The following is a 7,103-nucleotide window of genomic DNA, read 5'->3' on the forward strand; positions in this document are numbered from 1 at the left end:
TATGTAGAGCTTTCTTGAGTCTGCAGTGAAGCTTATGACGGTCTCTACGAGAATCACAAGAACATAAGTATGGAGGAACACTGCAGCAAGCCTACTGGCCCACACTAGACAACTCTTTCTCAAAACCAAAGATTCCCAACCCACCTAATTGTCTAAACTTTTCCAAAAGACACCCAAGAATTTGTTTAAATATTTCGGGCATTAATGAAACCCAACTTTTTCCACTTGTATATCTGTCTAATCTATTTTGAAAGCTACCCAGAGTTTTAGCTTCTATTACCGCAATGGAAATATAAACACAAATGCAGTATAATGTGATCCTTTATTGACAACGTTTCACCCACACAGTGGGCTTTTTCAAGTCACACACGGATCTACCTGGGGTTGGAAGGTACGAGAGTATTTATAGTCATGTTGAGGTCAGGTGGAGAATGCTGCAGCTGATGATCTACCGGGTGGGGTTATAGAGTCTTGGGTAGCTTGGCAGGGGTATTGGACAAGTTTTGAGTAGACCTTCTGCAGTGTTCTATGTTCTTATGTGGGATGGCACTTGGGAAATTGCTCCACGCACCGACAACACTATTTCAAAACCAGTACTTTTCTGCGTCCTTTCTAAACCTGAATTTAAGTAATTTAAATCCATTATTTCTAGTCCTTACCTCATCGTATCATTATCCTGACTGACTCCGCTAAGTGTTTACCAATATGCTTCTCTGCCGGGGTTCAGCGATTAGTGAAAATGTTAGGTAAATGGACATAAACCACGGTACGGGCGGGATACCATGGCATGCGAGTCGTAAAACTCCAAGCCAGTGCTTAAGCCACTGGGCCAGCTGTCTACAATAAGATTAATCCAATTAGGTACATTTATACACCATAGGGAGGTTAGCATGGGCCACCACTGTGACCACAAAGGCAAGTTTTTGCAGATGGATCTCCCGCCAGCGTGGCTGTGGTGAACTCTAGCTCAATTCTCCTCAAAGCCGACATCATGATTCACAAAATCGTAATGACACAACCGCAAACAAACCACGGAAAGGGTTGTGTTTGAACCCATAGCCAGCGAGTCGTAAACCTGGAGTGTGAGAGCCACAGCTGGAACATTGTGTCGTTAATTCTATCATTATTACTAATTAGTGAAAAAAGGTAATTGTGATGATAACAGTTACGTATGAACAATATTTGCCTGGGTACCAGTTTCAATCGTGTTTGCAAACGAGTCACTTTTAATGACGTTTACACACGAGTTAAAACTCTTAAAAAAAACGTTCAACTGAATTGTTTTTCTAAATATTTCAATTAAAATCAATAGGTATACAGATTCTTTTTAACCCAACAACTGAATATTTCCAGCAGGTACCGTAGTTATCTTATACAGGATGTAACATTCCAGCAGGTACCGTAGTTATCTTATACAGGATGTAACATTCCAGCAGGTACCGTAGTTATCTTATACAGGATGTAACATTCCAGCAGGTACCGTAGTTATCTTATACAGGATGCAGCATTCCAGCAGGTACAGGTGTTATACAGGATGCAACATTCTAGCAGGTACTGGAGCTTTATACAGCATATACTATCACAGCAGGTACTGGAGTTATCTTACACATAATATAACATTCAGCCTTTCCTGTAATACAGCTCAGAATACTGCCAGGCTTACATGATCTCTCATCTGCCAGGCTCTTGCTATTTACGTAGACGAAGATATTTTGCAAAACATAACCATATAGAAATTATAATTTTTGGGCTAAAATGATTAAAGCACGAGACTGATTCTCTAAAGAAACGTTCTTTAGCAATGTTAAACCCTTGAACTATCTCCAGACAAGAAGCTAGGCCAAATCCTTGAACTATTTCTAGACAAGGTAGGCCAAACACTTGAACCATCTCTGGACAAGAAGTCTCGATCTATTTCTATACAAGAAGCTAGGCTATTCACCTCACCTATCTCTCTGACAAAAAGATACTAACAAATAATTAAGGATGAATTACATGAATTTAAAAGATTCCACTGCTTCTAAAAGCTATATTTTCTGAGGAACGTAAAGTTAAATTTATTTGTCGTAGTGATAATTCTTGCTGGGTACAAATAATACTGAAGCGACTTTCCATTTATTTACAAGACCAAGCTGGAGTAGTGTTCCTGTAGCATACAAGACCAAGCTGGAGTAGTGTTCCTGTAGCATACAAGACCAAGCTGGAGTAGTGTTCCTGTAGCATACAAGACCAAGCTGGAGTAGTGTTCCTGTAGCATACAAGACCAAGCTGGAGTAGTGTTCCTGTAGCATACAAGACCAAGCTGGAGTAGTGTTCCTGTAGCATACAAGACCAAGCTGGAGTAATGTTCTTGTATCATACAAGACCAAGCTGGAGTAATGTTCTTGTACCATACAAGACCAAGCTGGAGTAATGTTCTTGTATCACACAAGACCAAGCTGGAGTAGTGTTCTTGTAGCATACAAGACCAAGCTGGAGTAGTGTTCTTGTAGCATACAAGACCAAGCTGGAGTAGTGTTCTTGTAGCATACAACACCAAGCTGGAGTAGTGTTCTTGTATCACACAAGACCAAGCTGGAGTAATGTTCTTGTAGCATACAAGACCAAGCTGGAGTAGTGTTCTTGTAGCATACAAGACCAAGCTGGAGTAGTGTTCTTGTAGCATACAAGACAAAGGTGACCAAAAAAATAAATAAAACCTGGAGCCACCTTCCGGCAACACACAAGATTAAGATGGCGAAGAAGCAGTAGTACCTAAGAGGTAAAGATGCAGTTTGGAACGACCTTTCAATAATGCCTAAGACCTAGTTATCACAATTTAAACATAGTATGACCCTGCAGCATTACCCATGACTCAACTTGTGAAGAGGCAGCCTGGAGCGGCTTGACAAATTTCTGGAGTGCGAAACTTGACAGTAAAATGTTACATTAGTTGCATCTGTCTTTTTACTTAACAATACCTAAGACAAAACCAACACAATCTAAACCTGAAAAGTCTTTTTCAGCAGTGAACAAAACTAAGCTGACAAACAGGGAGCCTAGAACGCTTCAGAAGCATCTGAGACTTAGCTATAAGAATGAGCGGTCTTCTAGCGGCATCGAAAGTCTTACTCAAAGGAAGCCTAAGAACAATTTTTTTTTTTAGCAGTATCAAAGACCCGGCTAGAGGCTTGAATCGGCCTTCCAGCAGCGTTCAGGACTAAGCTGGAAGGCTGGAGCCATGCTGGGGTCGACACTGGCGGCCAACTTGAGACTAATGGTGCGCCTTCCGATGCTCATATCCGGCCACGCCTCATTACCCCGCCCAGCAACACGCCCACATGGGTGGTAGGGGGGACGACCCTAGTTGGTGAGGGTCGGTGGGTGGGTGGTGCTGGTGGAAGTGGCGGAGTTTATGTTGGTGGGGTGAACTGTGGTGATGTTCGTGTTAGAGGTGGTAGAGTTTGTGATCCTGAAGTGGTAGTGGCGAGCGTGTTGGGGTGGTATAGTTATTAATAATTATGTAAGTGGTGTAAGTGTTAGTGAAGCCGATGTTCAGTGCTAGCGACAGTGCTGTTATTGTTAGTATTGGCAATTTAGATGCCTTTATGACGCACCGTAAACGAATTCTCGGAATGGTAGCACCCCAATGGAAATGAGTTACTAACTTTTTTGGGTTATCCTTGGTAATTTACACTATGTATAATAATTGTACGTATGTGTACCTGTACCTAAATAAACTTACTTAGGTCAGGGTGGCGTTGGCAGCCGTGGTAGTGGTAACAGAGGCGGTGGCTGGAACATCCTCAGGATAACAAACAAGGCCTTTCCACAAGACTGATAGTCCTCTGTGCCTCGTACATCTCTCGCCATAAAACGCCAGCACAGCAATCTAAATTGCTGATGCCCCGACCAGCGACTTCATTGAAATTCTTACCCCGACTCCGAGCACAGCATATTGCCCACAGTCACTGATAGAGCTAGCATTAGCCAGCTGTGGCATGCAAAGAATACATAACCTTTATTCTGCGCATGTATACACCCTCATTGAAAAGTTATTTCCCCAACCAGCGAGCCAGTACTAAGGGTCGAATGATGGGGCCCCATCGTTCGATCAGTACCAAGGTTCAGCAAATGAGAAAGTGGGTGTGGCAATTGTAGAGGTGTTGTGGTCACCACCCACCTGCCCACTCTTGTCATTTCCATTCTAGAGCTGTTTGAGCACGGTTGTCCATTCAGTCTCCAGGCTGTGTCTTTGCCTTGCCTTAACCGTATTGTACACATACATATACAACTATATATAGTGTACATACATGTAAAAAGCCACTATTGCTCTTGGTGAAGGAAAATATATTTCAGTCATTCAGTTGTGTTTGTTCTGCTTCTTGCTCCTCTTTACACCCAGGATAACAGGCCTTATTGTGCCTGGGTTGTAATACCGTGGCCACAGATCACAAGAACTCTCCTCCCTCACTTGCCTTAAGTAGACAACTTGACTAATGGGAATAATTCCAAAGTTATGTTTTATGACCCCCTACGTGTTTAGCGGAGTGTAGCGACGACAGTTGAGTGTAGTGGTGATACTTGGGTGTAGTGCATTAAGTCACGTGTGAATGTGTGTACTGTGCTCTTGTGCACTCGTCTGTTTTTGGTTGTAGAGGGTCGTGTCTCTGCTCCTGGCCTCGCTTCTCCGCTAGCCACTACTGTGTTAACTATCTCCAGGCTGTGTGAGCCCTGTCAAACCTATTCTTGAAGCTATGTACAGATTTGCATCTACCAATTTGCTAAGTCTTTCAATTTCTTAACCACTTTATGGCTAAAGAATTATTTCCTAACATCCCTGTGACCTATCTGTCTACGTAGATTCCAGCTGTGCCCCCGTCTGCTTCAAACTCGCTTATCAGACTTGCACTATCAACCGTGTCAATTCCTCTCGGTACTTTACACATTATCATAACACCGCTGGTCTTCCTGGCATCTAGTGTCGTCAGGTTAAGTTCCTCTCGTCTGTCCTCACAGTTCATACCTCTCAACTCGAGACTAATATCGCACTTTTTTCCAGCTTAAATCTTTACATACTTTATCAGATGTGGGTTCCTTACTGGCGCTGCATATCATGTAACTTGGAGTTAGTTTAATATGTTTATTATGCACCCCATACCCATCCTGTGGGCGGTAGTCAAAAGATTACAGAGGTACATAATTGGATACTTGGATAGCTTCAAATATAAATTACATAAATACACGAGCGAGAAGGGTTGGATTTGAGCGAGACAAATTTGAGTTAACAGTGTCATCAAAGCTTATTCTTAGGGTAACAATGATAATAGTTTGGGCGAATATTTTTGTTAATATGTTTGGGTTTGACTAGACCTGCCAAATATGGGCCAGCAGAGCTGCTGCAGTGTTCCTCCTTTACCTCTCTCTCTCTTACGAGTTTGAGGACCTGCCTGCTATGGGTTTGATCCCCACTCGTTATGTGATGTGATTCAGTACAGTGTTTGGCACGTAGCCATTTTCGTCAGAACTGGGGCCGTCGTGAGACTTCTCTCAGACAGTGACCTAGTTCTTAGCAATTATTCAAAACTTGTACAACATTTTCTGGATCATCTGTACACATGTTTATGAATAAAAAAAACAGACTGAGTTTGACTTTTGGAAACATTCAACAGAGTTAAATAAAAGGCTATCAAACACAAGATGGTTCCGCCAGGACACGTCTTGTTCTGCTGTCACATTAACATTACCAGCAATTTCTGCCGCCCTACTGGACATTAGTAAGACACATGGGCAACATTACTCCAGACCTTGGAACAGAACTCTTCTCCAGGCTATGTGACTGACCACCACAAACCTACGTCTTCCAGGGTGGACTGATTACATCGTCTTTACGTCTCTACTACTACTGCTGTCACCTCTGTTTACGACTGAAGACTACTACTGTGTAGGCGAAAAGTTTCGGAATAAAGATGCCTAACTTGTACATGTGCCTTACTTATCAACTTGGTATTGTATACCATTATCATATTTCTACTGAACATCATGAAACTTTAGATATACACAGGATAACAGAAGCAAGGACCAGATACAGTCTGATACAGCATTCATAATCACTCTTACAATGAAGATTTTACTGCAAATCACTAGTCAGTTCATAACCACCTGCAGTCCCTTACCTCCAGCTGGCTCCAGCTGTGGACCTTGTTAAGTCAGTCCTATCTGACCTTCAGGAGAGATGTAAAAATTCATGGCAGGGTGTCGTGCAAAATGCAGCTCATTTGTTTGAAGCGGTTGCTATTGATGTGCAACAAGAAGGGAGTGTCATCTCTCAGCTACGCCATTTACAGGAGTTGGCTGTTCATTATCAACTTGGATATCACAAAAAAATGACTACTGCATTCTGTATACATGCTTATTTTCCTGTCAAATAAAGATTAGACAAGAATTTAAACAGGTGATTCGCAAACAACTCGTGATGCATGCTGAAAGGTTGATCAGAAGTGAATCCTCAAGATAAGAACATAACATAAGAAAGGAGGAGCACTATAGCAGGCCTACTGGTCCATGTGGAAAAAGACATGTACTGTTCCATGCTAGGCAGACCCAACTCATCCACTCACACCCACCCACTCATTTTTAAAGCTGCCCAGGTTCTGGCTGCAATGACCATACCACGGACGGGGTTAGAACCCGCGATCAGAGTCATAAAACTACAGACGCGTTAGCCATTGATCTCGGGTTCTAACCCCACCCGTAGTAAGGTTTGTTTGTAATCGTGTCATTACGATTCAGCGAGTCAATGCTTTATTATATATCTAAACCTACATATCTGCAACTTGAACCCGATGCTGAGAGTTCTGTCTTGGTTAAATATTTCCAGGTTATTTATTCCTATTTTTTCCAGTTGCAAACTTTAGTCATATCTTCCAAATTCAACGCTTTTTCAGAACGTGCAGACTCAGTTCCCTCAGCCTATCCTCGTAGGAAAAATAAATTTTGGCAGATTGAACCAGGTCTCGCTCATTACGATAACGTCTATATTTCCTGCAGATACAATTAGTCTCAGTCCATCTATATCATCCCTCGCACTCGGGCAATTAGTATAGTGGATCCTAAAAGAGTTA

Source organism: Cherax quadricarinatus, chromosome 66 (genome assembly GCF_038502225.1).
Source record: "Cherax quadricarinatus isolate ZL_2023a chromosome 66, ASM3850222v1, whole genome shotgun sequence".
NCBI lineage: Eukaryota > Metazoa > Arthropoda > Malacostraca > Decapoda > Parastacidae > Cherax > Cherax quadricarinatus.